Genomic DNA, 24,998 nt, shown 5'->3' with positions numbered 1-24,998 from the left:
GGAAGAATAAAGAATGAAGAAAAGTGAACTATAACATGTTGAAGTGAAAGTCACTTAGTCGTGTCTGACTCTTTGTGACCCCATGGACTATATAGTCCATGGAATTCTCTAGGCCAGAATACTGGAGTGGTTAGCCTTTCCCTTTCCCAGAGGATCTTCCCAACCAAGGGATCGAACCCAGGTCTCATTCATTGCAGGCAGATTCTTTACCAGCTGAGCCATAAGGAAGCCCAAGAATACGGGAGTAGGTAGCCTATCCATTCTCCAGTGGATCTTCCTGACCTAGGAACTGAACTGGGATCTCCTACATTGCAGGCAGATTCTTTATGAACTGAGCTATCAGGAAAACCCAACAAGTATTGAAGATAGAGAGAAATTAGTTCCCCCATACGCTGCTGGGGTGATAGAACTGTAGAATGGTGCAGCTGCATTGAAAAACAGTTTGGCAGTTCCTCAAAATGTTAAACACAGAGTTACCATATGATCTAGGGTATATATAATTGAAATCTGTCTATATATGAGGTTGTATGTACATGAATTTTCATAACAGCATTATTTGTAATACCTAAAATGAGAAATAACCCAATGTCCATCAACTGGTGAATGAATAAGCAAAGCATAGTATATCTGTACAATGGAGTAGTCCACTTCTACTTTGAAACTAACAGGATTATATAGCTGGTATGTCCTTACAATGGATTATTCACCCGTGAATGGAATGGAGCATTGATCCTTGTCACAACATGGATAAGCCTTGAAAGCATTATGCTACATGAAATAAGCCAGATACAGAGGGTCACATATGTTGCCATCTATACAAAATGTCCAGAATAGGGAAATCATTAGAGCAAGTAAACAGATACTGATTATTAGGGGCCAGGAGAAGTGGAAGTTGTGGGGTGTATTTGCAGAGTGACAAAAATACTCTGGAATTGGATTGTGGTGATGGTTGCACCAAAATCTGGTGACTGCATGAAAATCACTGCAGATGGTAACTGCAGCCATGAAATTAAAAGACGCTTGCTCCTTGGAAGAAGCTATGACTGACCTAGACAGTATATTAAAAAGCAGAGACATTACTTTGCCAACAAAGGTACGTCTAGTCAAAGCTATGGTTTTTCCACTAGTCATGTATGGATGTGAGAGTTGGACTATAAAGAAAGCTAAGCATTGAAGAATTGATGCTTTGAACTGTGGTGTTGGAGAAGACTCTTAAGAGTCCCTTGGACTGCATGGAGATCCAACTAGTCAGTCCTAAAGGAAATCACTGAATATTCACTGGAAGGACTGATGCTGAAGCTGAAATTCCAATACTTTGGCCACCTGATGTGAAGAACTGATTCATTGGAAAAGACCCTGATGCTGGGAAAGACTGAAGGCAGGAGGAGAAGGGGATGACAGAGGATGAGATGGTTGGATGGCATCACTGACTCAGTGGACATGAGTTTGAGTAAACTCTGGGAGTTGGGATGGACAGGGAAGCCTGGCGTGCTGCAGTCCATGGGGTCGCAAAGAGTCGGACATGACTGAACAACTAAACTGAACTGACGGTTACACAACCTTGTGACTATCAACAAATTGTTGTCGTTCAGTCACTAAGTCGTGTCCTACCCTTTGTGACCCCTTAGACTGCAGCATGCCAGGCTTCCATGCCCTTCACTGTCTCCCAGAGTTTGCTCAAACTCATGTCCATTGAGTCAGTAATGCCTTCCAGTCAGGTCATCCTCGGTCACTCCCTTCTCCTCCAGCCTTCAGTCTTTCCCAGCATCAAGGTCTTTTCCAATCAGTTGGTTCTTACATCAGGTGGCCAAAGTATTAGAGCTTCAGCTTCAGCATTGATCCTTCCAATGAACATTCAGGGGTGATTTCCTTTAGTATTGACTGGTTTGATCTCCTTGCTGTCCAAGGGACTCTGAAGAGTTCTCCAACATCACAGTTCAAAAGCTTCAATTCTTTGGCGCTCAGCCTTCTATATGGTCTAACTCTCACATCCATACATGGCTACACTGGGAAAACCATAGCTCTGACTATGCAGACCTTTGTTGCCAAAGTGATGTCTCTGCTTTTTAATATGCCGTCTAGGTTTGTCGTAGCTTTCCTTCCAAGGAGCAAGCGTCTTTTAATTTCATGGCTGCAGTCACTGTCCGCAATGATTTTGGAGCCCAAGAATATAAACTCTGTCAGTGCTTCCACTTTTTCCCCATCTATTTGCCATGAAGTGATAGAAGCAGAGGTCATGATCTTAGGCTTTGGAATGTTGAGTTTTAAGCCAGCTTTTTCACTCTCCTTTTTCACCCTCATCAAGAGGCTCTTTAGTTTCTCTGCTTTCTGCCCATTAGAGTGGTATCATCTGCATATGTGAAGTTGTTGACATTACTCCTAGCAATCTTGATTCCAGCTTGTGATTCATCTAGGCCTGTGTTTCACAAGATATACTCTGCATAGAAGTTAAATAAGCAGGGTGACAGCATACAGCCTTGTTGTACTTCTTATTCAATTTGGAACCTGTTCATTGTTCCATGTTCACTTCTTACTGTTGCTTCTTGGCCCACATAGAGGTTTCTCAGGAGACAGGTAAGGTGGTCTGGTATTCCCATCTTTTGAAGAATTTTCCAGTTTGTTGTGATCACACAGTCAAAGACTTTAGTGTAGTCAATGAAGCAGAAGTAGATGTTTTTCTGGATTTCCCTTGCTTTTTTGATGATCCAGTTGATGTTGGCAATTTGATCTCTGGTTCCACTGCCTTATCTAAATCCAGCATGAACATCTGGTAGTTCTTGGTTCACATACTGCTGCAGCCTAGCTTGAAGGATTTTGAGCATTACCTTGCTAGCATGTGAAATGAGCACAATTGTACCATGGTTTGAACATTTTTTGGCATTACCTTTCTTTGGGATTGGAATAAAAACTGACCTTTTCCAGTCTCATGGCCACCGCTGAGTTTTCCATATTTACTAGCATATTGAATGTAGCACTTTAACAACATCATCTTTTAGGATTTGAAATAGCTCAGCTGGAATTCCATCACCTTAACTAACTTTGTTCGTAATAATGCTTCCTAAGGTCCTCTTAACTTTACGCTTCAGGTTGTCTGCCTCCAGGTGAGTAACCATACCATTGTGGTTATCTGGGTTATTTAAGACCTTTTTTTGCGTAGCTGTTATGTGTGTTCTGGCCACTTCTTCTTAATATCTTCTGCTTCTGTTAGGTCCTTACCATTTCTGTCTTTTATCTTGCCTATCCTTGTGTGAAATGTCCCTTTGATATCTCCAGTTTTCTTGAAGAGATCTCTAGTCTTTCCCATTCTGTTGTTTTCCTCTATTTCTTTGCATTTTCACTTAAGACTTTCTTATCTCTCCTTGCTATTTTCTGGAACTCTGCATTCAGTTGAGGATATCTTTCCCTTTCTCTTTTGCCTTTTGCTTCATTTCTTTTCTCGGCTATTTCGAATGCCTCCTCAGACAACCATTTTGCCTTCTTGCATTTCTTTTTCTTTGGGATGGTTTTGGTCACCACCTCTTTTACAATGTCACAAACCTCCGTCCATAGTTCTTCAGTCACTCTGTCTACCAGATCTAATCTCTTGAATCAACAAATACTGGACCCTAATTTTAAAACTCAAGCCTTAACTGTACTAAATAGAGGAAAGAATTTCCATTTATTATTTTAGAGATCTTAAAATTATCTGATGATAAATGAATTAAATCAATTATTCAAGATCTAGTTAATTAGAAACCAGTTTAAAATGGGCCACTCCTCCCAGTTCTGTAGTTGATCATAGTAATTACCACTGAGCTACAGTTATCCGTTTTCTCAGCAGTTACATTTCTTAACTGTTTGAACCGTTGTTGAGAAAATCAGAAATAGAAGTAGTTTAAAAATTTGTTTTGCACACTCTCACAGTGATAATAGCATTATAGTCAGCTATATATTCCTGTTAGTTTGAAAGTACCAGTGGTGTTTGGAAAGTCAGGTTCTGAGGTGGAGATAAATAGGTACATCTGTGTCAGACAGTTGAGAGGAGCCACTGTAAAGGAGAAGGCTTTGAGCTGATCTATTAAATATATTTTAAGCACCTAAATCTGATATCTAATTATAACCTGTAAAAAGTAAGACCTTCTTATTAGTAACATAGGTAACATTTCTCTTAAGCAGCTTTCGTTTGACATAGTTATTAGTTCTAACAACATAAAAAATAACAACTATTTCATGTCTTTCTAAGTTGTGGTTTTGGGTTCTCATTTAACACTTGCCATGCTGGTGTGCCCCGAATTAGGATGGCACCATTTACTTGCATGTTGTACTCTCCTGTTGCCCTTGGTTACAGGGATATTTCCTGCCAGGAATCTGACCGCCTGTGGTAGGGAATTCGCTACAGAATGTATGACGAGACGGTATGATGAGGGAAGAGGAAACAAAAACAAAAAACTGAGCAACAAGGCCTGGCGAAGTTTTGTCCTTTCATGTGGAGCATAATGCTGCCCTCTAACGGGCAGATGATGCAGAGACTTGACAAAACGTTTTGTGCAGTGTGATAGGTCCGAACTGTGTGACGAACACCAACGATATGAAGTATTTTTAAAAACCTCAACCTACTTTAAACAGAAATTACTGAACCACAGATTATATTAGCCCTAGACAGAAACTTGGGAAGTACATTAAAAAATGATTTTTGCTAAAAATTAGAATTAAGGAAAGCAAGTTGTTGAAATGTAAAGTTACTATCATCACTTTAAAATCTTTTTTTTTTTGATAAAACAAACCAGTTTTTTAAGTGTTTGAAAAAGTCAACAAAATAAGAGTATACAGTATGAATAAATCTAAAGAGAGGTTTGAATTGCTATTCTATATATTAGTCTAAATTTTCAAGGGATTTTAATGTCCTTTGATTTTTAAAATATACTTATATCTAAAATATATAACTTGTACAATTTGATATGCTGAAACTGATTAGGTGGTGATCAAATTTTGCTTCATTAAATGTAGGTGAATTTAATTCAGACGACCATTATATCTACTACTGTGGGCAAGAAGCGCTTAGAAGAAATGGAGAAGTCCTCATAGTCAATAAGAGTCCGAAATGCAGTACTTGGATGCAGTCTCAAAAACGACAGGATGATACCTGTTCATTCCCAAGGCAAAGCATTCAGTATCACAGAAAACATAGTATCATAGAATCATATGCCCTAGCCACTAATGGCGAAGAAACTGAAGTTGAACAGTTCTATAAAGACCTACAAGACCTTCTAGAACTAACACCAAAAAAGATATCCTTTCATCATAGGGGACTGTAATGTAAAAGTAGTAGGTCAAGAGATACCTGCAGTAACAGGCAAGTTTGGCCTTGGATTACAAAATGAAGCAGGGCAAAGGCTAACGAGTTTTGCCAAGAGAATGCACTGGTCGTAGCAAACACTCTCTTCCAACAACACAAGAGAACAACTTTACACATGGACATCACCAGATGGTCAGTACTGAAATCAGATTAATTATATTCTTTGCAGTCAAAGATGGAGAAGCTCTGTACAGTCAGCAAAAACAAGATCAGGAGCTGACTGTGGCTCAGATCATGAACTCCTTATTGCAACTTAAATTGAAGAAAGTAGGGAAAACCACTAGACCATTCAGGTATGACCTGAATCAAACCCCTTATGATTATAAAGTGAAAGTGACAAATAGATTCAAGAGATTAGAGCAGATAGATAGATTGCCTGAAGAACTATGGATGGAGATTTGTACCATTGTACAGGAGGCAGTGTTCAAAACCATCCCCAAGAAGAAGAAATGCAAAAAGTCAAAATGGTTGTCTGAGGAGGCCTTACAAATAGCTGAGAAAAGAAGCAAATAGCAAAGGTGAAAAGGAAAGATACATCCACCTGAATGCAGAGTTCGAAAGAATAGCAGACAGAGATAAGAAAGCCTTCCTAAGCTATCAGTGCAAAAAAAAAAATAATAATAGAGAAAAACAATAGAATGGGAAAGATAGCGATCTCTTCAAGGAAATTAGACATACCAAGGGAACATTTCATGCAAAGACGGACACAATCAAGGACAGACATTGTATGGAACTAACAGAAGCAGAAGATATTAAGAAGTGGTAGCAAGAATACACAGAAGAAATATACAAAAAAGATCTTAATGACCTAGATAACTACAATGATGTGATCACTCACCTAGAGCCAGACATCCTGGAGTGCAAAGTCAAGTGGGCCTTAGAAAGTATCACTATGAACAAAGCTAGTGGAGGTGATGGAATTCCAGCTGAGCTATTTCAAATCCTAAAAGATGATGCTATTAAAGTGCTGCACCCAATATGTTAGCAAATGTGGAAAACTCAGCAGTGGCCACAGGACTGGAAAAGGTCGTTTTTCATTCCAGTCCCAAAGAAAGGCAATGCCAAAAAATGCTCAAACTACTGCACAATTGCACTCATCTCACATGCTAGCAAAGTAATGCTCAAAATTCTCCAAGCCGGGCTTTAACAGTATATGAACTGTGAACTTCCAGATATTCAAGCTGGATTTAGAAAAGGCAAAAGAACTAGAGATCAAATTGCCAACATCTGTTGGATCATCGAAAAAGCAAGGGAATTTCAGAAAAACATCTGCTTCCTTGACTACACTAAAGCCTTTGACTGTGTGGTTCACAACAAACTTGTGGAAAATTTTAAGAGAATGGAATACCAGACCACCTGACCTGTCTCCTGAGAAACCTGTGTGCAGGTCAAGAAGCAACAGTTAGAACTAGACATGGATCAAGGACTGGTTCTAAATTGGGAAAGGAGTACGACAAGGCTGTATATCGTCACCCTGCTTATTTAATTTATATGCAGAGTACATCATGCAAAATGCTGGGGTGAATGAAGCACAAGCAGGAATCAAGATTGCCGGGAGAAATATTAATAACTCCAGATACACAGATGATACCACCCTTATGGCAGAAAGTGAAGAGGAACTAAAGAGCCTCTTGATGAAAGTGAAAGACGAGAGTGAAAAAGTTGGCTTAAAACTCAGAAAACTAAGATCATGGCATCTGGTACCATCACTTCTTGGAAAACAGATGGGGAAACAGTGACAGACTTTATTTTCTTGGGCTCCAAAATCACTGCAGATGGTGACTGCAGCCATGAAATTAAAAGATGCTTGCTCCTTGGAAGAAAAGCTATGACCAACCTAGACAGCATATTAAAAAGCTGAGAAATTTACTGACAGGTCTGTGCAGTCAAAGCTATGGTTTTTCCAGTGGTCATGTATGGATGTGAGAGCTGGACTGTGAAGAAAGCTGAGAGCCAAAGAATTGATGCTTTTGAACTGTGGTGTTGGAGAAGACTTGAGAGTCCCTTGGACAGCAAGGAGATCAAACCAGACAATACTAAAGGAAATCAGTCCTGACTATTCTTTGGAAAGACTGTAGCTGGAACTGAAGCTCCAATACTTTGACCACCTAATGGGAAGAACTGACTTACTGGAAAGGACCCTGATGCTGGGAAAGATTGAAGGCAAGAGGAGTAGGGGACGACAGGATGAGATGGTTGGATGGCTTCACCAATTCAATGGACGTGAGTTTGAGCATGCTCCTGGAGTTGCTGATGGACAGGGAAGCCAGCGTGCTGCTGTCCATGGGTCGTAAAGAGTAGCGCACGACTGAACAACTGAACTGAAATGTATTACAGTATTTTTTGCTGTGTGTGGACTTCCCATTGTGGAGCATCATGGGCTTTAGGTGGATGGGATTCAGTAGTTGTGACTTCCGGGCTCTAGAACATAGGCTCTGGTGTGGTGCATGGGCTTAGTTGCTCTGCAGCATGTGGAATCTTCCTGGACCAGGGACTGAACCTGTGTCTCCTGCATGGGCCGGTGGATTCTCCAGTGAGCCACCATGGAAGCCCTGGAGGGTCAGTCTTTACATTCACAGTTAAGACTTAAAGTACTCACAAAGAAAGGCAAGTAGCTGAGAGGCAAAAAGTAACATGAAAGCTGAACACATCTGCATATATATACAAAAAATATACATTTTATTGTTACTCTTGAGAGTCCCTTGGACAGCAAGGAGATCAAACCAGTCAATCCTAAAGGAAACTTGAATATTCATTGGAAGGACTGATGCTGAAGCTCCAATACTTTGGCCACCTCATGAGAAGAGCCAACTCATTGGAAAAGACCTGACTCATTGGAAAAGACTCTGATGCTGGGCAAGATTGGAGGAGGAGGAGAAGGGGAAGACAGAGGATGAGATGGTTGGATGGCATCACCGAGTCAATGGACATGAGTTTAAGCAAGCTCTGGAAGTTGATGATGGAGAGGGACACCTGGCGTGCTGCAGTCCATGAGGAGGCAAAGAGTTGGACACGACTGAGTGAGTCAATAACTACAGTGTCACAGAATGAAGCGTGTTGGTTTTAAAACATTTTTTAACAACTAGGAAAAGAATTACATTGTTTAAATAAAACTTTAGAAGTGAACTACATTAAATGCAGAGAAGATAATCAAATTAATTCTTATTTCTTTAGTTATGAAGTCTAAAAGCTAGACTGGAAACTATAAGAAAGGTTATTTTGGGTTTGACTCAGACCTTAGGTGAACTAGTGGAATTGGTCATTTCAGGTTTTCCATCCCATCTAACTCCATTCAAGAGTCAAGACCTAGAAAAGATAAAGTGGGGTAAAGAAGAATATGACACTGAGGAGTTCTATATAGAGGCAGAATTTTCTGAAAACCAGTTTGATTTTTGTATTTAGGAAACTATGTGCAAAGTAGTTACATTTATTTTAGGAGAGCGTCAATGGAAAAGGAGTATCTTTAATTTGGACTGTAGTAGATGACCCTAATCAAAATCACACTCAGCATTAACATATCCGAAAGGAATCTCCCTGAAGAATATTCAAGATTCCACTTTCTCAAATTCTTTCAAGTACTTTTAAAATAAGCCTTTAGTTCAGTGATTGAAATGAGCTTAAAAATTGAGTTTAATATACATTGTAAGTATCAAATCTTAGCTGTCACATGGAAATAAAACAAGTTAGTCTATATTTACATGAAGATAAAAAGATTTACTTTAATAAGCAGAAGAAAATGAGATTTCTTTTTTAATCCAAAAATAATAACTGCATAGTTACAGAACGGGTTTCATAGTAAATGTGTGCAAACTTTGGATTTTAAAAAATAAGGCAGATTAGAATAATGGTGGGAATAGTAAAGTGAGAAAAATTGAGCTGGATGCATAGCCCTAATATTGCATAGTATGAGTAGTGAGTATTGTCGCAGTTATGTTCAAGTTTTTGTGACCCCATGGATTCTCTGTCCGTGGAATTCTCCAGGCAAGGATACTGGAGTGGGTAGCAGTCCCCTTCTCCATGGGATCTTCCTGACCCAGGGATCGAACCTGGGTCTCCAGCCTTGCAGGCAAATTCTTTACCATCTGAGGCACTTGGGAAGTCTTGTGATTTTAGTCAAGTCACATAAGTTTTCTGAGCTTTTGTTTTCTGATCTCTTCAATGGAGATAATTTCTTCCTGTTTACTGCACAGATCAGTGATTCAGTTTAGGATATCATCAAATTACATGTTATCAATTCATAACTTTCCAAATGTACTATGGTTTGGCTGTTTTGTTGATCTGATTTCTGCCTGAATACTAGACATGCAGAAGTAGAGTTATAGAGTTTCTCTCAATGTCTTTATTCTCTTCAAAGCATAAATGCCTGTTGAAATTGTTTTCTTCAGATTTTCAAAGTATGCCACTTTGTTCTTTCTCATCTGTAAATTCCTTTGTAAATGCTAACCAAAAATTTGAATCATATGTGATCTGTGTTTGCCCACATGCATGTATATAAAAGCATGGACAAGTTCAGTGGCCTCCTGGAGAGACCTTCTTATGCCTGTCTCCTTCATTGCCACATTTTTTTTTTTTTTTATGAAGCTGCTTGAAGTGAAGTGAAATAAGTCACTCAGTTGTCTCCGACTCTTTGCGACCCCATGGACTGTAGCCTACCAGGCTCCTCCCTCCATGGAATTCTCCAGGCAAGAGTACTGGAGTGGGTTGCCATTGCCTTCTCTGAAGCTGCTTACTAACCTACAAATTCTAAGATCAAGCATGTCATTTGGTGTTTGTAATTAATCAGGTATTAGCCCAGTGTTTCAGCCTGTCCATGACTGAGGCCAGCTTGCCTGCCTTTCCAGCCTCCTTTGCCACTGCTCTCTTCCATGGAGCAGCCACTGGTGTCCTGTCACTGGTGTGTGAATTCGTGCCATCTGCTTTGTCAGATATTTCCTTTCTCCTAAAGTGGCCATCCTGTGTCTCTTCCTCATATCTGACCTCACCTCCAGATCTTCACTCGGATGCCATCTCATCCTGAAACCTTTTCCCATGTTGCTCAACACCCCCACTCCCATTTTTCCCATTTCTGAAAAAGCTTTAGCACTCACCTCTGTTTCTCTTTTGTATGGTGGCATTGTCCTTTCAGAATTCTGCTTTGTGCTTTTCCTTTTATGTGTATATGTGTGTGTGTGTGTGTGTGTGTGTGTGTGTGTGTACAGACACACACATATATATCTTATTATATAATTTTTATTTATTTATTTGGCTGTGCTGGGTCTTAGTTGCAGGCTATGGGTGGGATCTTTGATCTTTGTTGTTGTATGTGGGATCTTTAGTTATGGCTTTCAAACTCTGTAGTTGCTACATGTCAGATCTAGTTCCCTGACCAGGGCCTGAATCCAGGCCCCCTGCATTGGGAGCGTGGAGTCTTAGCCACTGGACCACCGGGAAAGTTCTTGCTTTGTGCTTTTCTTACTTCCCCTCCTAGGATATGAGCTCTTGGAGGTTTCATTCATTCCAGGAACCCCATAAGAGAACCCAATGCTCTCAACATTTAGTCTTTGAAGGAATAGATGTTTATATCCTGCAAATATGAAATAGAAAGAAAAGCAGATGCTTGCTTGGTTTTATTTTCTCCTTTTTGAAGTTTCTTTGATATCAATATATTTCTCCCAGAACACTGAACTTTGTTTCAAAAATCTTAATCAACAACAACAAAAATCTTAACTATCATCATTTCCTATTTAGTTCATCAGTTCTTACATTAGAAGATAGATATCTTTGATAGAGTGTATTAGAAGGATTATCTTTCTTCCCTTATCATGTGGGCTACCAGAACATTCATTTTCATTTCCTTTTCTTACTTACAGTTTCCCAGGTGTCCTGGTGAAGATTTTGCTGAACTCATGCATCCCAGCAGGTTCTTTCTGTGAATGGTATAGCACGATTAGGAAATCCTTCGAATGAAAGTATCTAATAAATTTCCTAGCTGGTTTTTGAGAATGAAGATGGTATAGAAAGAGAGGAACACTCAGGTTGCTGTTATGCTTTATACTCAGACATGACACACGGATCACTACACTGCAGGAGGAATCAGGGAAGAGAGCTGAGAGTGTGAGATTTCCAGACTTCAGAACGAGGTATCTGTTGTTTCTGTCCCTCTTATCTTTGAAAAATGAGTTAGTTGAGTTATACAACAGCTAGCTTTGCAAAATTAAACTAGAGGGACTGATCATTTGTTAGAGGAAGAAGACTAATGAGAAAAAAAGAGTTCATTACACTGAAGCTAAGGGTGTGACAACGTTAGTGGCTATGGTCCAAAATGCAGAAAGATCACTAGACCAACAAAGGGATGAAAGTAGAGAAGACAGCTGCAGAGAATGATGAAGAGGCATGATAGTGGAGAGAGAGGACTCGGAGGGAGGGACTCCAGCTAAGTAGGTAAGCATGCAGTTTTGTTGCTGGCAGCCCTTATTGAGGTGGAATAGCTTTTTTGTTGTTGTTGAAGTGCAGTTGATGTATAACAGTAGTTTCATGTGACAACATACTGATTTGACTTTTGTATATTTTGTGAAATAACCACAGTAAGTCTAGTTAACATCTATCACGGCACAGTTATTTTTTTCTCTTGTGATGAGAATTTTTAAGAGTAATTAACTCTTCAGTTCAGTTCAGTCACTCAGTCGTGTCCAACTCTTTGCGACGCATGAATCGCAGCACGCCAGGCCTCCCTGTCCATCACCATCTCCCGGAGTTCACCCAGACTCACATCCATTGAATCAGTGATGCCATCCAGCCACCTCATCCTTGGTTGTCCCCTTCTCCTCCTGCCCCCAATCCCTCCCAGCATCACAGTCTTTTCCAATGAGTCAACTCTTCGCATGAGGTGGCCAAAGTACTGGAGCTTCAGCTTTAGCATCATTCCTTCCAAAGAAATCCCAGGGTTGATCTCCTTCAGAATGGACTGGTTGGATCTCCTTGCAGTCCAAGGGACTCTCAAGAGTCTTCTCCAACACCACAGTTCAAAAGCAATTAACTCTTAGCAACTTTCAAATATACAATAAAGTATTATTAATTATAGTCACCTTGCTGTACATTATCTTCCCAGGTCTGGTTTATTTTGTAACTGGAGGCTTGTATCCTGTGACCACTCTCCCCCATTTTGTCAATCCTTTAATCCCCACCTCTGGCAATGACCAGTCTGTCCTCTGTGTCCATGAGTTAGGGTCAGTCTCTTTTGTTGTTTGTTGTTTAGATTTCACATATAAGTGGGGGCATACAATATTTGTCTTTCTCTGACTTATTTCACTTAACATAATGCCCTCGAGGCCCATGCATTGTCATGAATGGCAGGATTTTCTTTTCTGTGACTGAATAATATTCCTGTGTGTGTATATCCCACATTTTCTTTACCATTCATCCATCAGTGAACATTTAGGTTACTTCCATGTCTTGGTTATTGCAAATGATGCTGCATTGAACACAGACTTTTCAAGTCCGGTTCCCCCACCACCACCTTTGAATAAATACTCAGAAGTGGTATCTCTGGATCAAAGGGCAGTTCTATTTTTTAATTTTTTTGAGGAATCTTCATAGTGTTATCCATAGTCACTTGTTGTTGTTTAGTTGCTGAGTTATATCCAATTCTTTTGTGACCCATAGACCTTGCTAGGTTCCTCTCTCCATGGAATTTCCCAGACAAGAATACTGGAATGGATTGCCATTTCCTTCTCCAGGGGATCTTCCCAACCCAGAGATCGAACTTGCCCATCCTGCATTGGCAGGCAGATGGATGCTTTACCACTGAGCCACCAGGGACGTCCTCATAGTGGCCACACCAATTTGCATTCCCACCAGCAGTGGATGTTGTTGTTGTTGTTCAGTCCCTAAGTCACGTCTGACTCTTTGTGACCCCATGGACTGAAGACACACCAGGCTTCCCCGTCCTTTATTATCTCTCAAGAGTTTGCTCAAACTCATGTCCGTTGAGTCAGTGGTGCCATCCAGCAGTCTCATCCTCTGTTACCCACTTCTCCTGTCCACAATCTTTCCCAGCATCGGGTCTTTTCCAACAGGGTGTAAGGGTTCCATTTCATCCGTATCCTTGCCATCACTTGTTATTTCTTGCCTTTTTTACAATAACCATTCTAACAAGAATGAGGTGATCTCTCATTGTGGTTTTGATGAGAACCACCCTAGCAGTTAGTGATGTTGGATATCTTTTAATATGCCTAATGGCCATTTGTATATCTTCTTTGGAAAGTGTCTATTTGGCTCCTCCTCTCATTTTTTAATCTGGTTGTTTGTTTTTTAATATTGAGTTGTATGAGTTCTTATATATTTTGGATAGTAACCTCTTGTCAGATATATCGTTTGCAAGTATCTTCTCTTCTCCCATTCAGTAGGCTGTCTTTTCATTTTGTTAATGGTTTCCATTGCTGAACAGAGATTTTTAGTCTGATTTAACCCCATTTATTTATTTTGGCTTTTATTTCCCTTTCCTGAAGAGACACATCCAGAAAGATATTGCTAAGAGCATACTAATATGTCAAAGAAAATACGACCTGTGTTGCCTTCTAGGAGTTTTATGGTGTCAGTTCTTATATTCAAGTCTTTAATCTGAGTTGATTTTTGTGTATAGTGTGAGATAGAAGCCTAGTTTCATTTTTGTTTGCATGTGGCTGTCATTTTTTAACCATTTATTGAAGAGGCTGTCTTTTCCCCATTGTATATTCTTTTTCCTTTGCTATAAATTAATTGTCCATGTTTGTGTAGGTTTATTTCTGTGGTTCCTGTTTTGTTGCATTGATCTATGTATGTGTTGTTGTTGTTTTTTAATCACTGTAGCTTTGTAATACAGCTTGAAATGAGGGTGTATGATACCTCCTGCTTTGTTCTTACTTCTCAGGATTGCTTTGGCTGTACAGAATCTTCTTACCAAATCTGTAAAGATTCTGGACAGATCTTTACAGAATCTGTTCCATGTATGTTTTAAAATTTTTTCTTCTATTTCTCTGAAAAGTATCCTTGGAATTTTGATAGGTATTGCATTGAATCTGTAGATTGCTTCAGGTAATCTGGACGTTTTAACAACATTAACTCTTCCAATCCATGAGCGTGGAATATCTTTCCATTTTTGGTGTCTTCTCCAGTTTCAATAGCATCTTACAGTTTTCACCATAGAGATCTTTCACCTCAGTTGTACTTTCTTCATTTTGTTATGATTAGAAATGAGACTGTTTCTTTAATTTTCCTTTCTGTGAGCTCAGTGCTAGCATATAGAAGCACAGCAGATTTTTGACTGCTGACTTTGTACTCTGCAACTGTACTGTACTCATTTATTATTTCTAATAGTTTTTTGTGTGCATGAGGTCTTTCAGGCTTTCTACATATAAAATCATATCATCTGCAGATAGTTTTTTTTGCATTTTTACTTCTTTCTTTTTGATTTGGATGCCTTTATTTTTCCTTGCCTAAATGCTTTGGCTTAGGTGTTTCAATAGTATTTTGAAATAAAAGTGGCTAGGGTGGCCATCCTTGTCTTATTCTTGTAGATTAGCTATATTTTTTTCATATATGGCCAGTATTATTCTGAGGTATATATTTCTGTACACATTTTATTGAGAGTTTTTTTTTTTAATCATAAATAGGTGTTAAATCTTGTCAGATGCTTTTTCTCATGTATTGAGATGATTTTTGAAGCTGTGTTCTTCACAGATAATGGCCTTTAATTTTCTTCCTTTGTGTTGTTGCCTGGTTTTGATAACAGGGTAATATTAACCTTGTAAAATAAGTTAGGAAGCACTTCTTCCTCTTTAGTGTTTTGGAAGAATTTGAGAAGGATGGGTATTAAATCTTCTTTGCATGTTTGGCAGAATATATCCTGGACTTTTTTTTTTTTTCCCTTGGGCTTACCTGGTGGCTCAGACAGTAAAAATCTACCTGTCAATGCAGGAGACCTGGGTTTGATCCCTGGGTTGGGAAGATCCCCAGGAGAAGGGAATGGCTACCCACTCCAGGATTCTGGCCTGGAGAATTCCATGAACAGATGAGCCTGGTAGACTACAGTCCATCGGATCACAAAGTCAGACATGACCAAGTGACTGACACACACACACACTTCTGATTACTGTTTCCATCTCTTTACTCATGATTAGTCTATTCAGAGTTTTCTAGAGTCAGCATATAGTTGAGTCTAGCCACTCTGTGTCTTTTGATTAATGAATTCATTTATATTTAGATTGATTATTGATAAATGCGTACATAGTATTACTTTTAAAAAAATTATATGTGTGTGTGTTTTATATATATATATATGGCTGTATATCTCCGTTCTTTCTTTTTCCTTCTGTTTCTGTCCGCTATTTTGGTTTAGCGGTTTTCTGTATTTTTTCTCACTTTCATCCTTTGTTGTGTTGCTTGTCTCGACTCTAAATTTGTTTTGTGGTTACTGGAGTGCTTGTATACATCGTCTCATAGGAGAAACAGTCTGATTTTCTGCTGATGGCACCTTATCTTCGCTTGCCTAAATAGGTTTCATCCTTGTTTGCTCCCCCTTTTATGTTCTTGTTGTCTGAAATTATCCCTCTTTATGTTTTGAGTTTAACAGATTGAAGTGGTTATTTTTTACTGCTTTCCCCCCTTTAACCTTTATGCTATAATAAAATATTTTAAAAGTTACTCTGATATAGAGTGGCAATTTTCTGATACTGTTTATCACCTTACTCAGGTTTTATGTACCTTTGCCTTTTTTTCTGGTAGAAGAGTTCCTTTCAGCACTTCTAGAAGGCAGGTCCATTGTTGAAGAATTCCCTCAGCTTTAGTGTGTCTGGGAAAGCCTTTCCTTCTCCTTCATATCCGAATGACAACTTTGCTGAATAGAGTATTCTCAGCTGACAGTTTTTCTTTCAATATTTTGAGAATGTCCACTCTTCTCCTGGCCTCTAGAGTTTCTGCCAGGAAATCTACTGATAGTCTAATAGGGATTCCTTTGTGGGTTACCATCCTTGTTTCCCTGGCTGCCTTTAAAATTATTTGTCATTGACTTTTGACAGTTTTAAGATAATGTGTCTTAGGGAAAGTCTTTTTTGCATTGAGGTAATTAGATATTCTCTTAGCTACATGGATTTGTATACCCAGTTCCTTCTCCAGGTTTGGGAAGTTCTCGACTATTATTTCTTTAAACTCTCTGCTGCCTTTTGCTTCTCTCCCGGGATACCCATTATCCTAATATGACCCTTCCTGAAAAAGTTGGATAGTTCTCATAGATTTCCCCAGTTTTCTCTAGATCTTAATTCTCTTCTTTCTTCTATCTGTATCATTTTTAGATTTCTGTCTTCAAGCTTGCTGATTCTCTCTTCCATAAAGTCTGCTCCATTTCCAGTGCTTTCCAAATACCATTTCTCATCTCATTTATTGAATTCTTCAGCTCCAGAATTTGTTTGGTTCTCTTGTAGAGTATCAGTCTATTTAGTAAAATATTCCTTCTGTTTCTTAATTTTATTTCTGAGCTCACTGGATTTTCTTGAATTTCTTTGTGACAGCTATTTTGAATTCTTTTTATCAGTTAGATCACAGTATTCTGTGACTTTGATTTATAGAGAATTGTCATTTTCTTTTTTGAATACAGCATTATTATGGGTTTTCATGATACTTGATGAGTTGTTCCTTTGCTGGAGCAGCTGAAGTAATGGACATCTTTCTTCCTTAGCTAAAACCTTTCTCTTTTTTTTTTTGGCCTGATTCTAATGATTCAATAATTTAGAAATTAAAGGGCTCTCTCTTGTTTTCCAGTAGGTGTCACTATAGCACAAGATGTTTGTTTTCCTCCCTGAGGTGCTTCTGGTTATATGTGAGTCAGCTCTTTACCTGTCTGAGGTGTCCCCTGCCCAGTGCCTTCCTTGGCACTGCTTGTGCCTCTGGGCGTTGGTGCCCTGCTGCTGCTGGTGTCCCCTCCTGAGGACTGGGATGGTAGATACCCCTGCCATGTCCCAGATCTGAACTGTAGGCTCTGCTACTGCAGGGGAGGTAAGTAGAGAGGTGGGGTCACAGGTACCTCTACCATGTTGGGGGTATTGGGTTTCTTGGGTGCAGCACCGTGGATGGGAGTGAGGTAGGGGGACTAGGGGCTGGAGTCATGGGTGCCTCTGTGCTTGCAGGGACAGAACATAGCCCTCACGGCCACTGCCCGGGTTAGCTGTGGCCGTGAGCGCCACTGAGGCCAGCAAACGGGAGTCAGGCATGGTGCCTCCCCTGCTGCTGCCAGGTTTTCCGGGCCTGCAGGCTCACCTGCTGCGGCTGGGAGGCAGGATGGCAGGTACTGCCTCTGCTCTTCCCCCGGTTCCACCTCCTGTTTGTGTTCCAGCCCACCCACCTTTGGGCTTCCCAGGTGGCTCAGGGGTAAAGAATCCACCTGCCAATGCAGGGGACACAAGAGACACACGTTGGATCCCTGGGTCGGAAAGATCCCCTGGAGTAGGAAATGGCAACCCACTCCAGTATTCTTGCCTAGAGAATCCCATAGACAGGGGAGCCTGGCCAACTACAGTCCATGGGGTCACAAAGATTTGGGCACAACTGAGCACGCACACACACCACCCACCTTTAAATGTACAGGTGTGTGGAATTCTCCAGCATCCTGGTGTATTGGGCAGATGTGGCTTTGTTGAGCTGTGGATGTTTTACTGGTTATAGATTGAAGAGGAAAGACAAAGGGAATGTCTCACCCCAGCAGGATGCTGATGTCACTCATGTGTTGTTTTTGATGTCACAATTTACATCTTATGTGTCCATTACAAATTATTGTAGTGATTTTACAAAGTTCCTTTTTTAATGTTCATGCTAGCTTTGTAAGTGATTACTTCAGTGTCTTTACAACATTAGATTATTCTGAATTTTACCATATTCTTACCATTACCCATGAGATTTGTACTTTCATATGCTTTCCTATTAACTAAGAGAAAGTGAAGTCCCTTAGTCGTGTCTGACTCTTTGCAACCCTGTGGACTGTAGCCCACCAAGCTCCTCCATCCGTGGGATTTTCCAGGCAAGAATACTGGAGTGGGTTGCCATTTCCTTCTCCAGGGGATCTTCCTGACCCAGGGATCGAACCCAGGTCTCCTTCATTGCAGGCAGACGCTTTAACCTCTGAGCCACCAGGGAAGCCCAATTAACTAAATGGTACCATTTCATTTCAACTTAAAAAAGTACCTTTAACATTTTTTGTAAGGCTGGTTTCATGGTAATAAAATCCTATAGTTTTTGCTGTCTTGAAAACTCTTCATCTCTTCTTTAATTCTGAAGGAGAGCTCTGCCAGGTAGAGTATTCTTGGTGGGCAAGTTGTTTTTTTTGTTGTTGTTGTTGTTCAGCACTTTGAATATATCATGACACTCTTTTCTGGTCTGAAAAGTTTCTGCTGAAAAATCTGCTTATAGTCTTATGGGGTTTCTCTTGTATTGAACAAGTTTTTTTTTTATTTTTGCTGTTTTAAAGATCCTCTTCTTGTCTTTTAACATTTGATGTTTTAATTATCATATCTTGTTTGTCAGTCTCTTTGAATTTATCTTATTTGTAACTCTCTGGAATTCCTGGATCTGGATGTCTGTTTCTTTCCTCAGGTTAAGGAAATTTTCAACCACATTTTTTCAGATAAATTTTCTGCCTCTTTCTCCCTCTCCTCCTTTTGATAACCTTCTTGTTATCCTATAAGTCCCTTTAAGCTATCTTCACTTTTTTAAATTCTTTTTTCTTTTTGTTGCTCTGATTGGATAAGTCCTATTGCTGTATTTGAGTTCACTAATCTTTTCTTCTGCTTCATATAATCAGATGTTGAGCCCCTCTATTGTATTTTTCAGTTTCATTACTATATTTTTCAGGTCTGTAGTTTCTGTTTGGTACTTTCTTACATTTTCTACCTCTGTTGAAATTTCACTTTGTTGATCCATTGCTCTGAGTTTAGTGAGCATCTTTACAATCATTATTTTGAACTCTTTATAGAGTAAATCACTTATGTCAATTTCATTAAGATCTTTTTCTGAGGCTTCATCTTGTTCTTTCATTTGGAACATATCCTTATTTCTTCATTTTCCTTGATTCTCTGTGTTGGTTTCTATACGTTAGGTAAAATATACGCCTTTCCAAGACTTGAAGGAGCAGTGCTGCCCTAGCTCTTGGTTGTGTCCTGAACATATGATTGTCCAAGCAGCCTACTTTATTCTTGGTGCCTCCAAGGAGTTGAGCATGTGCCAGAACCTGTCACTGTCCCCAGGGGGGCAGATTGTAGCACTAGAGTCAGGCTGATTAGAAGCCAGAACTTCAGGCTGTTTTTGCTCAGTCGCTAAGTCGCGTCCGAATCTTTGCGGCCCCATGAGCTGCAGCACACCAGGCTCCCCTGTCCTTCACCATCTCCCAGAGTGTGCTCAAATTCATGTTCATTGAGTCAGTTAGATGATATCTAACCATCTCATCCTCTGAATTTTCACACTAGATATTCTGGGGGCTCATCTCTCAGACACAGAACTTATAAGTTGACGTGCCAACCACTGTTTAAAGCAGCACTATTTACAATAGTCAAGCCATGGAAGCAACCTAAATGTCCATCAACAGATGAATAAATAAAGAAGAGGTGTATATATACACAGTAGAATACTACTCAGCCATAAAATAAAGAATGAAATAGTGCCATTTCATCAGCATGAGTGAACCAAGAGACTATCATACTAAATGAAGTAAGTTAGACAAATATCATATGATATCACTTACATGTGGAATTTAAAATATAATGCAAATGAATCGATCTATGAAACAGACTCATAGACATAGAGAAAAGACTTGTGGTTGCCAGGTGGGAGAAGGGGGTAGGGTGGGGGAGGGATGATTGGGAGTTTGGGATTAGCAAATATAAACTATTATATTAATATATAAAATGGATAAACAACAAGGTCATACTGCATAGTACTGGGAACTATATTCAATATCTTATAATGAACCATATGGAAAAGAATATGAAATACAGTATACACACACACACACATATACATACACATGATAATAACTGAATCACTTTGCTGTACACCAGAAATTAACACAACACTGTAAGTCAACTATACTTCAATAAAAAAATTTAAAAAGTTGAAGTACCAGCTTGGGGTTCAAACCTTTCACTTCTTAGGGAGATGCTCAGGGTTGTGAATTCCCTCCCAGTTATGAGTTGCTGCTCTGAGGGTGGGGTTTTTGGTGAGATAGTCTCTCAGCCTCTCCTACCCATTGTGGTGTGGTCTTTTTTCTCATTTTCTCAATGTGTAGGAGTAACTTATCTCGATTTTTGGTTTCTTTCAGAGGAAATTGTTCCATGTGCAGCTGTAGATTTACTGTGTCTGTGGGAGGAGATAGTTCAGGATGCACCTGTGCCGCCGTTTTGAACTGGAACTGGTGGAGTTTCTTGTACCCACTGACACGGTTTTAATGATTTATCACCTCACAGCCAGACTCCTCTCATCTTTACTCCCACCTAATCCCTTTCTCATTATTTCAGAGCATATATCAAATATATTACATACTTTATCACCTGGAAAAATTGTGACACAGGAGTTAAAACCAAATTCTTTTCTAGTCTGTTTCACTTTGTGAAACATTCCTTTAAATGTTTATGTGAAGAAGGATTTTACTGAACTGTCATAATAGCAGACTACATCAAAATAAAGTACCAAGGTAGATGGATTTCTGATTTCCAGTCTTCCATCATCTTTTAAAATTTTTTAAATTTTCATTATTTATTGGTTGCACTGGGTCTTCGTTGCAGCACCAGACTCTTCACTGATGCCTGCGGTTTTGGTGAGGGGAGGTTGCTCATCCATTGTGGTGTGTGGGCTTGTCGCTGTAGTGATGGCTTCTCTTGTTGGAGAGCATGGGCTCTAGAGCTCAGGCTTCAGTAATCGTGGCCCATGGGCTTAGCTGTGTGTAGTATGTGAACTTCCAGATGTTCAAGCTGGATTTAGAAAAGGCAGAGGAACCAGAGATCAAATGGCCAACATCCGCTGGGTCATCAAAAAAGCAAGAGAGTTCCAGAAAAACATCTGTTTCTGCTTTATTGACGACGACATCAAAGCCTTTGACTGTGTGGATCACAGTAAACTGTGGAAAATTCTGAAAGAGATGGGAATACCAGACGACCTGATCTGCCTCCTGAGAAATCTGTATGCAGGTCAGGAAGCAACAGTTAGAATTGGACATGGAACAACAGACTGGTTCCAAATCGGGAAAGGAGTACGTCAAGGCTGTATATTGTCACCCTGCTTATTTAACTTATATGCAGAGTACATCATCCGAAATGCTGCGTTGGATGAAGCACAAGCTGGAATCAAGATTGCCAGGAGAAATATCAATAAGCTTAGATACACAGGTGACACTACCCTTATGGCAGAAAGCAAAGAACTAAAGAGCCTGTTGATGAAAGTGAAAAAGGAAAGTGAAAAAGTTGGTTTAAAGCTCAATATTCAGAAAACTAAGATCATGGCATCCAGTCCCATCACTTCATGGTAAATAGATGGGGAAATAATGGAAACAGTGACAAACTTTATTTTCTTGGGCTCCAGAATCACTGCAGATGGTGACTGCAGCCCTGAAATTAAAAGATGCTTGCTCCTTGGAAGAAAAGCTATGACCAACCTAGACAGCATATTAAAAAGCAGAGACATCACTTTGTCAACAAAAGTCTATCTAGTCAAAGCTATGGTTCTTCCAGTAGTCATGTATGGATGTGAGAGCTGGACTATAAAGAAAGCTGAGTGCTGAAGAATTGATAGTTTTGAACTGTGATGTTGGAGAAGACTCTTGAGAGTCCCTTGGACTGCAAGGAGATCCAGCCAGTCAATCCTAAAGGAAATCAGTCCTTAATGTTCATTGGAAGGACTGATACTGAAGCTGAAACTCCAATACTTTGGCCACCTGATGCGAAGAACTGACTCATTGGAAAAGACCCTGATGCTGGGAAAGATTGAAGGCAGGAGGAGAAGGGGACGACAGAGGATGGGATGGTTGGATGACATCACCAACTCGATGGATGTGAGTTTAAGCAAGCTCCCAGTGTGGGTGATGGACAGGGAAGCCTGGCTTGCTGCAGTCCATGGGGTCGCAAAGAGTTGGACACGACTGAGCGACTGAACTAAATTGAACTGAAAGTATGTGGAATGTTATTGGACAGAAGTGAACGTGTGTCCCCTGCATTGGCAGGAGGATTCTTAACCACTGGACCACTAGGGAGCTACCTTGCCTCTTTTTTAAAAAAATTCATTATTTTATCCAACTTTATTGAGGTATAATTGACAAAATTGTAAGTCATTGAAAGTATACAGCAAAATGTTAATCTGATATACATGTACATTGTGAAAGAGGTCTCTTCCTCACTGACTAAATTAATGCATTCATAACCTCACTTATGAAAACATACAAGTTTTCCATCTTAGCAAGTTTCAGTTGTACAATACAGTGTTATCAACTATAGTCACCATATTACAAATTAGATTTTCAGACTTTATTCATCTTATAACTGAAAGTTTATGCTGTTTTTCTAACCTTGTCCTATTTCCCCCACTCTCTAGCCACTAACAACCACTTTTTCACTCTGTTTCCATGAGATTGACTTCATTTTCTTACCTCTTTAAAAATATTTCATTTAGCATAATGCCTTCTGGGTTCATCTGTGTTGTTACAAAGGACAAGATTTCTTTCTTTAAGGCTAAATAATGTTCCACTCTGTGTATATATATGTGCTCAGTCATTAGGTCGTGTCCAGCTCTGCGACTCCATGGACTATAGCCCACCAGGTTCCTCTGACCGTGGGTTATTCCAGGCAAGAATACTGGAGTCGGTTGCCATTTCCTACTTCAGTGTGTGTGTATATACATAGGGAAATGCAGATCACTACACACGTGCCAGGTTTTATTTTCTTCATCCACTTAGGTTTTCTCCAGTCCCACAGATACCACTTCAAGTTAATTATTTTGCTACCAAAGGAAATCAGAATATGTTCAGAAGTTGGGTTGCTGGATCAAATGTTAGTTCCATTTTTCATTTCCGTGCTGTTTTCTATAGTGCCTGTACAAGTTTATATTCCAACAGTGTACAGGAATTACCTTTTCTCCACATATTTGCCTGCATTTGTTATCTCATCTTTTTTTTTTTTTTATAATAGACTGTGTAAAGTGGTTTCAGTTTGCATCTCCCCAGTGGTAAGAGGGCAAGGAGGAGAAGTGGGTGACAGAGAATGAGATGGTTAGATGGCATCACAGACTCAATGGACATGAGTTTGAGCAAGCTCCAGGAGAGGGTGGAGGACAGGGAAGCCTGGTATGCTGCAGTCTATGGAGCTGCAAAGAGTTGGACACGTCTTAGTGAACGAATAACAATTAGTGAGAATGAGTACTTTTTATGTATCTGTTGGCCATCTGTATTTATTTATTGAATAATGTCTATTTAGATGTTTTACCCACTTTTAATTGGGGATTTTCTGGCTATTAGTTGTTTATATTCCAAGAATATTTTGAGTATTAATCCCTTAACAGATATGTGATTTGCAAATATATTCTTCTGTTTCATAGGTCAAATTTTCATTTTGTTGATGGTTGTTTTTGCTGTGTAGAATCTTTTTAGTTTGTAAAAGGACTAAGAATACTTAGGAGTAAATCACGTTAGGAATACTTTAGGATGTAATCATGTTTATTTTTGCTTTTGTTACCTTTTCTTTTGCTGTTAAATACAAAATATCACTGAAAAGACCAATGGCAAGTAGCTTCTTACCCATTATGTTTTCTTATGGGAGTTTTATGGTTTCAGGTTATACATTCAAGTCTTTAATCCATTTTGAGTTGACTTTTCAGTGTTTTGTAAGTAGTGATCCTGTTTCATTCTTTTTCATATGGTTATCCAATTTTCCAGACACCTTTTATTGAAGAGGTATCCTTTCTGAACTGTATATTCTTGACTCCTTTGTCATAAATTAATTGACAATATAACATGAGTTCATTTTCAGGGTCTCTATTCTGTTCCAGTGATCTATGCGTCAGTTTTTATGACTGTATCATACTGTTTTTTGGTGTTTTTTTGATATCATATTGCTTTGATTATTACAGCTTTGCAGGATAGTTTGAAATCAGGAAGAGTAATGCCTTTAGCTTTGTTCTATCTCAAGATTACTTTGGCTCTTTAGGTTTTTTCAGGTTTCAAAAAAAATTTTTTGTTTGACAATTTATTAAATATACTACATGTGCACCTTATTCTTCAGTTTTTTAAATCATTCACACACAAACTTTGTAAAGCTGTACTTTATAGAAAACCATCTGCAAAATAAAAATGCACATTTTTGCTCACATTTTAGATAAACTGCTGAAAATGTTAGGAATTATTTTATTGAAGGTGATCATGAGACTTGGGGTGGCTTGATTTTTATTAAATCTGACACAAGACAGTGACTTTAGTAAGGTTAATGTTGAAATGTGGATACAAAAATGTCTATTTACTGTTCAATCTAATGGTGTTTGAGAAAACACTACAAACAGGACAAAATGAAGTACTATTTTTTTTCTTTACAGACATTTCTCTAAATCCATTTTTTGTACACTTTCTCTCCCTTTCATAATTAGTTATGCAGACTGATGAGGCAAAAAAAAAAATTCCTTAAAAAAACCT

At 39.3% G+C, this 24,998-nt stretch overlaps 1 protein-coding gene across 2 annotated transcripts in view; it reads left to right on the top strand.

Moving 5' to 3' along the window:
• RAVER2 (ribonucleoprotein, PTB binding 2) overlaps positions 1–24,998 on the top strand; it is a 146,736-nt gene that overhangs the window by 104,665 nt on the left and 17,073 nt on the right. The window lies entirely within an intron of this gene.

Source organism: Oryx dammah, unplaced genomic scaffold (genome assembly GCF_014754425.2).
Source record: "Oryx dammah isolate SB20612 unplaced genomic scaffold, SCBI_Odam_1.1 HiC_scaffold_28, whole genome shotgun sequence".
Lineage (NCBI taxonomy): Eukaryota > Metazoa > Chordata > Mammalia > Artiodactyla > Bovidae > Oryx > Oryx dammah.
Note: the sequence above shows the minus strand (reverse complement) of the source record. Positions and strands in the feature narration are given on the sequence as shown.